This window comes from Nannospalax galili, unplaced genomic scaffold (assembly GCF_000622305.1).
Source record: "Nannospalax galili isolate Female #2095 unplaced genomic scaffold, S.galili_v1.0 scaffold213, whole genome shotgun sequence".
Lineage (NCBI taxonomy): Eukaryota > Metazoa > Chordata > Mammalia > Rodentia > Spalacidae > Nannospalax > Nannospalax galili.
Genome location: NW_008335195.1, coordinates 3423414 through 3435015, shown reverse-complemented (window position 1 = coordinate 3435015; position 11602 = coordinate 3423414). Strand labels below are relative to the sequence as shown.

General features: G+C 41.8%; 1 protein-coding gene and 1 pseudogene across 6 annotated transcripts in view; both read left to right on the top strand.

The window, feature by feature from the left end:
* Window positions 1-11602, top strand: part of Myo5a (myosin VA) — a 231618-nt gene that overhangs the window by 16110 nt on the left and 203906 nt on the right. The gene's annotated exons all lie outside the window — the stretch shown is intronic.
* LOC108490662 lies at window positions 3629-4181 on the top strand (annotated as a pseudogene).

Here is an 11602-nt window from a genome sequence, read left to right as displayed (position 1 = left end):
ACCACCTTTCTCTCACATATGGAAAGATTCCTCTGTGCTCCGTGTGATAACCACTTCTGTTTGGTTAGAGTCAAACTCGGGCATAGTAATCTTACATATTGGAAGTCCTTCCACAGAGAATTCTTTTTTTTTTTTTTTTTTTTTTTTTTTTTGAGACTGGATCTCCCTGTAGCCACAGCTGGCTTGGAACTCACTATGTAGGCCAGGCTGCTTGGATCTCACAGAGATCTGCCTGCTTACCTCCCAAGAGTGGAGTGCTGAGATTAAAGACAATTGCCCCCATGCCTGGCTTCTCTTAGTAGTATATTGTGAAGATTTCTCCATGCCAACACATATTCTTCTGTAGTTTGATTTGTATTGTTTTGAGACACTCTGTCACTATATACAACAGGATGGCCTCAAACTCAAGGCAGTCTCCCTGCCTAAGCCACTACATGTAGTTTACAATATGTTTTAATAGCTTCACAGTATTATATTGCATATGTTGCTCAACCACTTTCCTGTGGTGAGTACTTCTAATTTTTAAACGTCCATGTGTGAACTGAAGAGGACCAGAAGCCTTTGTATGTTCCTTTAGAAAGAAATCAGTCGTAGTTGTTAATGGAGTTGTCTGGTTGTGCAGCATCCACTTTTTCTGCAGCAACAGTATTGGTAAAGAGACTGGGTGACTGTAATATCACTGTTAAGGAAGTCATTCTAGTTAGAGCTTCAAATGCAAACCACAGGAACCCCAAGATTTCAGGAATAAACTCAATATAATTACACATTTTGTGATCTCAGTGTCAGCCTTCCTTTCCTTGACTAGAAGGAAATCCTCCAGATTACAGATGGAGATAGATAGATAGACCTGGTAAGTCAAAAAATCCCTTTCCTTTTCCTGTGTTTTGGAGCCCTATGGCAGTGAATTGTAATGTACATACTAATATATCTGCCTTCTCATGTTAGCCAAAGAGACTGTCCTTGACTAACAAACCACTGAGGATCTGTCACAGCATCATATTCATCTTTCATGCTGGAGAGCCTGGCTGCTTAGCTATTGGCCTTTGTAATTGGAGAGGCTGACTAGATTAAAGGGAGAGGCAAAATTACTTCAGAAAAAGCACACTGACTAAATCAAGAGAAGTAAGCAAGGAATAATCTCTGAGACAATAATGGGATTGTTAAACTGAAGAATCTTTCAGTTAGTGACTGAAATGTGTCTGAAAATCTGGCCAGAGATCTTAAAATGCCCCATCTTTTTTCAAAAGATGCTTCCTTCTGTTGGGTGGGATGGGGTCTCTCCTGGAGTTGAGGTTTTCGTATGTGTGAGGATCAGTGCCTTTGTCCCAGGAAAGTCAAGCACATTTGTGGATCAAGCAGAGGTTGACTCCCAGCTCACTGCCTACAGAGTCATCCAGGTTTATTTGGTCCTTTTGAAGCTGTGGCTTCCAGTGGACTGTTTTAAGAAGCATATGGGACCGCACTGGGAGGCTGTCAGGAGTATCACAAGTTTGAGGCTAGAGAGGCCGAATAGTGAGTTGAAAGGCAGCCCAGACTACATAACAAGATCCTGTCTCAACAGGAAGAGTATGGGGATAAAACATGTGATGGAGTTTCACTGGTTAGATGAGGATTGGGATGTCCCAAATGAGTTCATGAAAAATAATGGATGGAGATATGTGTGATGGCTCAGGCTTGTAGTCCCAGCTCTTGGGAAGCTGAGGCAGGAGGATTGCTGCAAGTGTGAGGCCAGCATGGGCCACTGAGTAAGAATAAAACAAAATTGTGTCTATGTGTATAATGGGGACAGTTAAAGGCAGTGCCTGTTCACCCTGTAAGACTCACTTGTAAAAAGAAAAATTAAGGTAAAAAAGCACAAAACAAAATTACATAAACTCTATGGGTAGTGGTGCATACCCAAAATCCCAGCACTGGGAAAGTAGATCAAAAGGCAGGAGGAGGGCTGGAGAGATGGCTAGCAATTAAGAACACTTTTTACTGTTCTTCCGAAGACTCTGGGTTTGATCCCAGCACCCACATGGTATCTAACAACCATCTGTAACTCCAGTTCCAGGGGATCTGATAATCCTCTTTCTGACCTCTGTGGGCATTGCACGACATGAATGCACTTACACATATGCAGGCAATACACTCATAAACATAAAAATAAAATAAAATAAAATAGAGCCAGGCGTGGTGGCGCATACCTTTAATCCCAGCACTCAGGAAGCAGAGGCAGGCGGATCTCTGTGAGATCAAGACCAGCCTGATCTACAGAGTTCCAGGACACCTGGGGCTACAGTGAGACCCTGTCTCAAAAAGAGCAAAAGAACAAAAAAACACATAAAATAAAAAGGCAAGAGGATCAGAAGGTTATCCTCAGCTACATAGTGAGACCAACCTGGGCTAAATGAGACCCTGTTTCAAAACAAAACACACAAAGGAAAAAAAAAATGCCACCGCAAGATGTACTGGTAATTGTGCTATTCTATACATTAGCCTTAGCTTCGTAAGTAATTTTGTTAATAGGGTTAAACATCTCCTTCATGTCTTATGTCCAGATATGGTAGTGTGTATGTATCTGTCTGTCATCCTTGCTACTTAGGAGGCTGAGTCAGGAGTATCACTTAAGCTTAGGAATTTGAGGCCAGCTTGGGCTATTTAATGGGGTACCTTCTCCAAATCAAGAAAACAAAAACCTGGGGTTGGAGAGATGGCTCCACCTGTTAAGAGCACTGGCTGCTCTTGCAGAGGACCTGAATTCTGTTCCCAGCACCCACGTGACAGCTAACAGCCACCTTTAACTCTAGTTCCAGGAGTAACTCCAGTTCCAGGGGATTCAACATTCTCTTCTTTTTTTATTTATTATTTTTATTTTATGTGATGAGTGTATTGCCTGCATGTGTATAAGTGCACCAGTGTCCTGCAAAGCCTGCAGAGGTCAGAAGAAGGCAAGATCTCCTGGAACTGGAGTTAGGGATGGCTGCTAACCACCATGTGGGTGCTGGGAATCCAACCAGGTCCTCTGTGAGAGTAGTCAGTGCTCTTAACTGCTGAGCCATCTCTCCAGCCCCTGACACACTTTTCTGACCTGTTTGAGTTAGAGTCTCCATGTTATAACCCCAGCTGTCTTGGAACTTGATATGTAGACTAGGCTGGCCTCAGTTTCACAAAGATCCACTGTCTCTGCCTCCTGAGTGACAAAAATTCACCAGTTTCTGCCTCCTGAGTGCTGGGATTAAAGTTGTTCACTACCATGCCCAACTCCCAACTGTTTTTGTTGTTTTGAGACAGGGTCACTACTTGAGCTCAAACTAACTATGCTGCATAATCTGTTGAACTTGCAGTTAAACCCCCTGCCTCAGCCTCCCAAAAGTTGGTTTTACAAATGTTTGCTGCTATGCTCTGCTAAAAATCTCTTAGTAAACTCCAGGTTGGGACTGAAGAGATAGTTCAGTTGTTAAGAGCAACTATTACACTTGAAGAGGACCTGGTTTGGGTTCCCAGCACCAACACCAGGTGGATCACAACTATTGGTAACTCGAGTTCCAACACCCTCTTCTGACCTCCTCAGGCATTGCACAACGTGGATATACTGACATACATGTGGGCAATATGCTCATACAGAAAATAAAAAATAGGTATTTAAAAAAAGAAAACAAGAGTTTCAAGTTTCTGGACATTGGGTACAGCCATACTCAGGATGCCTCTTGGAAACCGTAACTGCACTTCTAGGATGCCCCCTCTGGTCAACCTTGCCACTTGGATGAGACCTATTCCTAGGTCAGCACCTGTAGCTCAGCCTCCAGCAACAGCAGCACCATCTGCAGTTGGCCCATCTTCTGTACCCAGGCAGCCAGGCATTGATGGTCCATATGGCAAACACTGCAGCTGGTGTGGCTGTGGGCTCTGCAGTGGGGCACATCATTATTGGAGTCTTCAGTGGAGGTGGTAATGCTGAGCCTGCAGAGCCTGACATCACTTACTAGGAGCCTCAGGGAGCCCAGCTGACCGAGCAGCAGTCTGGTAGCCCTTGCCTTTTTGAGGTCAGTTTTTGGAGTGTGCCCAGAAGCAGAGTGACATCAAGCTCCTCCAGGATTCAACGAGGTGCTGAAGCAGTGCAGACTTTCAAATGGAGGGCTTCTCTAATCAAGAAGTTCTAGCCAAAGAATTGGAAGATTGGCTCTGATGACCAACTTTAGTGTAAAAGTGTAATTCATAGTTGCAGTGTGAACCCCAAATAAACCTGGTTACTATCAGCTCCATTGCTCCACAATAGCCATGGAAGAGTGTGCTCACTGTACAGAAGTTCACTGAGATGTGTGGAATTTGGGGCTGGCAAGTGTTTGGCCTTCTTAAACCAGTTGTGTTGTTTCATTTATGAGTTAATTAAGATAAAGTGATTTTATTCCGGGGGGGTGGGGGAAGAAAACAAAAACCTTGTATTGACTTGCTTACCTATTGGTTTTATAGGTGTGAATTTACATAAATTGAATTTATTCAGAACATGATCTGTATGCAGACAAATAGAGTCTTGCCAAGACCTGGGAGCTACTTCTGCAAGTGTTGACTATAGTCAGGGTGATTCCCCAGTGGCCACTGCCATTAAACTTCATTCTTTACTGCCATAGCAGTGGCATCAGATGCAGCTGGCTCTTATTAATTAATTCAGTGAAACAAAAACTGCCTCACATAATTAATGGAATAACAGTCTTACTTTAGAACTTTTTTTCTGTGCTCCCCCCACCCCCCAAGAGACTAGAGAAAGAGAATGACAGAGATTGTTCATGTTAAGCCATTGATTGATTTTAAGACCCTTGACTGATGGTCTGATTTCCATATGAATCACTCAGGCAGTGCAGTGATTTTCTCATTTCCTCTGAATGCTGCTCTCTACAGTTTCCAGAAGAGCACTGTGTGAGTTTTGGCTTGTTAAAAATCTAAAAATGGCCTATTTACTGTTACATAGTGGTCTTATTTTAGTTTTAAATACAGTTAACCTAGCAAATAAATGTTTGTGTGTACAAGTAGGGTGGCAAATACCAGGCAGGGCTGAGAGAGGAAGAAGCCTTATGTTTTCCCATTCCTGTTTTCTTCATGCTAATCATGCTGCCTGTCAGCTGATCCTGCTGCTATGGAGTTTGCTTTTAATCATAAGCGCTAAAGGCAGTTGCATTATTGAACATAGTATAGCTGGAATTAGGGAAAATCAGGAGTGAGACAAGGGAGATCCTCTTCCATATGTGATCATTACCAACATAGACACTGCCTTTGAGAAACAAAAAAAATAGTTTTTATTTAGTCTATCTGTGTGAGTCTGTGTGTGTGTTTTGGTACAGGGTCTCACTCTGTAACCCAGCCTAGCCTGGAACTCTATGTAGCCCAGGCTGTCCTTGAACTCATTACAGTTTTTTTTGTTTTTTTGTTTTTTTTTTAGCCTCCTAAATGTTAGCATTATAGGCATGAACCAACATGCCCAGCTTAGAAAAGAGTTTAATCTTCTTTTATTTTAATAGATGAGGAAGGATATATACTTTGCAGTTTTTTGATAGATATTAAAACATGGATTTCATTGTGATGTTGAAAAATACATTCTGGATCTTAACACTGTAGTCAGCTAAATTTCTGGGAGCACAGTAATAAAGATCTAAAAAAAAAGAATTACCTGTGTTAGTCAACTTTCTGTTACTGTAACAAAATATCTGAAGTGATCAGTTCAAAAAGAAGAAAGAGGGCTGGAGAAATAGCTCAGTAGTTAAGACTACTGGCTGTTCTTACAGAAGACCTGGGTTGAATCCTAGTACCCACGTAGTGGTTAACAACCATCTGTAACTCCAGTTCCAGGAGATTCAAAATCCTCTTCTGATCTCTGTGGGCATTACATGACATGCATGAGTCCACCTAAAACAAAAATAAAAGAAACAAGAAAAGAATGTTTATTTTGGCTGACGTTTGTTGAGGTATCAGTCCATACTTGGTTGCTCTGTTGTTTTTTGTCTTTTTTTGGTCTTTTTGAGACAGGGTCTCCCTGTAGCCCCAGCTGTCCTGGAACTCACTATGTGGACCAGGTTGGCCTTGAACTCAGAGATCCACCTGCCTCTGCCTTCCGAATGCTGGGATTAAAGGCTTGTGCCACCACACCCGGCTTGTTTTTTGTCTTTAGACATGCCAACACATCATGGCAAGAATGTGGCAGAGATACTGCTCATCTGTAACAGCTGGAAAGCAATAGAGATAGAAAGGTAATGAGCCTGGGTTGAACTTGACTATCTAGAGGAAGTAAAAGTCATAACTTTTCCATAGGTTTCCATAGGTGAAGTTGCCCAAAGATACACACACACACACACACACACACACACACACACACACACACGAAAGGTAATAAGTTCTCACTATCTCCTAAGACCTGGCTTCACTTTTTCACTCCTTCCAGTAGCACTAAGTCGAGAACCAAGCCTTTAGCCCATGGGTGGATATTCCAGACTCAAGCCATAGAATTAGCCAAAGTGAGTTCCCAGCTATGGAGGCAGATAGGGTGAGTGTTCTTGAGATGGAAGATAGTAACTTAGGACATTGATGCTGTGCCAGTAACTAACATTGCAAGTCTGCTGTGGCTAATACACACTGTGGATCTGTTGTGGATAATTCACACTGTGGGTCTGCTGTAGGTAACTCACACTGCAGTTTGTGGTGGCGGTAATACAATGGAGAAGGGTTAGAACATGAGACTAAAGGGTGATTGTGGTGGTGCACACCTTTGATCCCAGCCCTTGGAAGGTAGAGGCAGGCGGATCTCTGTGAGTTCAAGGCCAGTCTGATCTACAGAGTGAGTTCCAGGCTAGTTGGGGCTAAGGGAGACCCTGTTTCAAACAAAAAAGAACATGAGATTAAGATACTTTGTACATTATTTCTGTGTTGTGACATCATTTTTGGTGGCTTATTTTTCTGGATTAGTTCTAATTTTCATCTAAGTTTTTCTAAAAGTAGCTACAAATTGTGTGTGTATGTGTGTAAAGCCCAGTGTTTAGCATACCGTATGGAGTTCATTAATGCTCACTTTGAGATAGTATTGTTGATGTCTCTGTTTTAAATGAGTTATGAAAAGAAAATATAGTTGGGTGTGGTACAGCATTCACTGTTGCACATGGGCTTTGGTAGAGACTTTCTCAACTGCAGTCTGTCTTCAGTTCAGCATTGTCAGCATCATCTGACACAGCTGTGGCTTTCATCCAGTCCCTTTTTAATCTGTCTTCTCTATTAGCATTCTCAAGCTTTCTTTGAGAGAGGGAGCTGTGTTTTAAAGGCTGTTAAAGGTGCTTCCCCCAGTTATAATTAATGAGTCTAGCATTCTGTGCATGATATAGACTTGTCAGAAACTACTAGATGAAATCTCCAAAGGCAATCCTAGCCCTGTTTTTTTTTTTAATTTTTAAATTTAATTTGATTTTATATATATGAGTGTTTTGCCTGCATGTATATAAGAGCATCTATGTCCTGCAATGCCTGAAGAGGCCAGAAGCGAGGCATGGGATCCCCCAGAATTGAATTAAGGAATGATTGTTAGCTGCCATGTGGGTGCTGGGAACTGAACCCAGATCCTCTGAGAGCAGACAGTACTCTTAACCACTGAGCCATCTCTCCAGCCCCACCCTACTTTTTAAAAAATTTTTTTTAATTTTTAAATTTTTTTGGTCTTTTCAAGACAGAGTCTCCCTGTAGCCCCAGCTGCCCTGGATCTCACTATGTAGACCAGGCTGGCCTTGAACTCAGAGATCCGCCTGACTCTGCCTCCCAAGTGCTGGGATTAAAGGCATGTGCCACCATGCCCTGCACATTTGATTTTTGAGACAGGGTTTCATCATGTAATCCTGGCTGCCTTGGAACTTGCTATATAGACCAGGCTGGCCTCCAACTCATAGCAATCTACCTGCTTCTGCCTCCCAAGTGCTAACATTAAAGGCACGTGCCACTATGCCTGGCCTAGCTCCATTTTTTTTTTTTTTTTGCCACTATTGATGTTTGAAAGACAAGTATGTCTTTTCCTAAATTCTGTTGTAGTTAGGGATAGGTACATGATTTAATTCTGGTCAGTGTGATGCATAGCCAGAAATCCTTTGGATGGCCTTTATAAGGAAAAAAAATGCTTTGCTGATAAAAGAAGCATAATCATGAAAGCTTTAGTTACATGTCCTCTTCTGTCATTTAGTGTACTGGAATTGTAGCAGGGAAGATTACAGTGTGCAGAGCCTAGGGTTTCTGTTGTTGCTGTTTAAAAAATTTTTTTCCCCTTTTTCATTATTTGAGTGTCGGGGGGATGCATACCAAGGTGTAGAGATCAGATAACTTTTCAAAGTTCCTTCTGTCCTTCACCTGGCAAGAACTCAGGTCATCAGGCTTAGCAGCAGGTACCTTTACCCACTAAGCCATCTCACTGGCTCCAGAGCCTAGACTCTTAACATTAAGATACCATGTAGTATTAAACTGCCAAAATAATTATGAGATAACCTTCTTTTGATTTCTTGTTTAGTATAAAAATAAATTCCTGGAAGTAAAGGTATAAGTATGCTTAGGCTTTTCTGGTCTTTGCAGCAAGAATTGTGGCAACTTTAATGTGAATAAGATTAATATAAAACTGGAGGGTTTGGGGCTGGAGAGATGATGACTCAGTGGTTAAGAGCATTGGTGGTTCTTGCAGAGGACCTTGCAGAGGTTCGTTCCCTGCGAGCACATGGCAGCTAACAGCTGCCTGTAACTCTGGTTCCAGGGGATCTAACACACTCTTTAGGCTACTCTGTGGGCATTGTGTGCATGTGGAGCACTTATGTACATGTAGGCAAAACACATAAAATTTAAAAACTAAGGGTTTGTTCAATTTATACAACATTATTTATACACAAAACAATACAGGTAATATAGGCATATGGTAAAATCTAGGAGGTGAAAGATGAGCTTTGTTTATGTTTTGAACGTTGTAAAGCATTACTGATGTTAAGTAATCCAGTGCTAGTCATAATTTCTAAGTGTTTGGTTACATCTAGTCTTCTCCACTTTTTTGAAGTCTTGATTTCCTCAGGCCTAGAAACCTGAACACAGCAGAGGTAAGAACTGAAGTTTCAATGATATGGGAAAAGTGGGTATGAGTAAGAGTGAGTGGGTAGAAGACCTTAATTAAAGGATGAGTGTGGAGAGGCTACACCAGGCTTCCAGCCAGGGCTAGTCCTAGGGTGCTTGCCTGAGTCTGCAACAGCTGTATGTTTTGAAATTCAGTGAGGGAAGAAGAGAGCAGGATACTAGAAAGACAGGAGGAGAAGCAGTTGCAGTAGCAACCATTGAATGCATAGAAAAAACTGTAGTTTGGACTGGAGAGATGACCCAGCAGTTAAGAGCACTGGCTGCTCTTGCAGAAGACCCGGGTTCCATTCCCAGCACCCACATGGTGGCTCACAATTGTCCATAACTCCAGTTCCAGGGGACCCAATGCTCTCTTCTGACCTCCTTGGGCACTGCATGACATGGGTGACCCCAACATAATTAAAGCCATAAACAACAAATCTACAGCCAACATCATTCTAAATGGAGAAAATCTTGAAGCATTCCAAGTCAAATTAGGAACCAGACAAGTCTATTCACTATCTCCACTTCTTTTTAATACAGTTCTTGAAACTCTTGTTAGAGCACTAAGATAAGAGAAGGATCTTAAAAGAGCACTAGTTGGAAAAGTAGAGGTCAAGGCTAGAGAGATGGCTCAGCAGTTAAGAGCACTGGCTGCTCTTGCAGAAGACCCGGGTTCCATTCCCAGCACCCACATGGTGGCTCACAATTGTCCATAACTCCAGTTCCAGGGGACCCAATGCCTTTTTCTGGCCTCTATGGGCATTACATGCACATAGTGTACATATGTACATGCAGACAAAACACTCATATACATAAAATAAAAATAATAAATACATCTTTATAAAAAACAAATAACCCTCCCTCCCAAAACCAAACAACCCCTTTGTGGTTCACGTCCATTTAGTTGCCTCTTACGGAAAGTTTATGGTAAAGCTGTGCTACCCATATGCTTAGTACAATCCTATTAAATTTGCTATTACTGGGGCTGGAGAGATTGCTTAGTGGTTAAGAGCACTAGCTGCTCTCGCAGAGGACCTGGGTTCCGATTCCTAGCACCTACATAGTGGCTAACAACCATCTATAACTCCAGTTCCAGGGGATCCAGCATTCTCTTCTGACTTCCACGGACATTGCACAATACAGTGCACTTACACACATGTAGGCAATACACTCATACACATAAAAAATAAATAAATGCAGCCGGGCGTGGTGGCGCACACCTTTAATCCTAGCACTCAGGAGGCAGACACAGGTGGATCCTCTGTGAGTTTGAGGCCAGCCCCATCTACAGAGTGAGTTCCAGGCAGCTGGAGGTGCAGGGAGACCCTGTCTCAAAAAGACAGAAAAAAAAAAAAAAATTGCTCTTTATTTGCTGAGGTTGACAGGGCAATGTTTCATTTACACCTTTTTAAAGTTACTCCTGAGGACCAGTGAGGTGGCTCCATGGGAAAAGGCACTTGCCGTCATGGTTGATGACTAAATTTGATCCCCAAGACCCGTATGGTAGGAGAGAACCAACTCCTGCAAGCTGTCTTCTGACTTCCACATGCACACCATGGCACACACTCCCCTTTCAAACAAATAAATGTTAAAAACCCACAAAGGTAATCATGAAGGAAGACACTAACTCTTTGTGTAGCTTTAGAGAGAAACCAAAACATTGCTCATTAGTGGCACAGTGAAAGAGTCACATTTTAGATGGAGGTGGGCACATACTGCCCATGGGCTCATCTACTGTTTTGCTCATCACCTAGGGTTGTAGCCCTTCTGTTCTTTTAGTAAAATTCTAGAAATGCTGGCCTTAATCAGATGTTTCTGTAGGTGCCTGGTGGTCAAAGGATGTATTATTTCTGGCTCAGTTAGTAAATGTACCATAGGTTGATATGCATATGATTTAGATCTCATATACAAATGATACAGAATAATTATCAGCTTCATTCTTTGTTTCTCTATACTTTATTATTCGGGATTAGGCCTGTTGATGAATTTTTGTTGTTTCTGTTTTTGTTATTGTTGTTTCATGTTTATTTATTGTAAGGGTGTCACAATGTTGCTCAGACTGGCCTTAAACTCATCATACTCCTGGCTCTGCCTCCTGAGTGCTGGTATTACAAGTGTGTACCACCTGCTTTGCTTCTGTTTTTTCAGATACTCTCACTGTGTAGCCCAGGCTGCCCTGAAGGTCACAGTTCTCATGCCTCAGCTTCCCAAGTACTGAAATTGTAGTTTTATACTTTTAAACTTTTAAAAACTCAATTTTAGTTTGTATATGTAAATAAACAATATTTTGATGCTTGGAAAAAGGGTAGTGAACAGCATCTACTCTTGATGTGGATACGTGTCTAGGACATATAGTTTGTTTATGTGACATGTGTGAATGTACATATGTGTGCCTACTATGAGGAAATTTATGTGAGACTGTTTATGTTTTTTTTTTTTTAATTTTTAAAAATGATTTATTTAATAACAACATACTTAGAAGAAGCATATCATTACAACACAATTGACA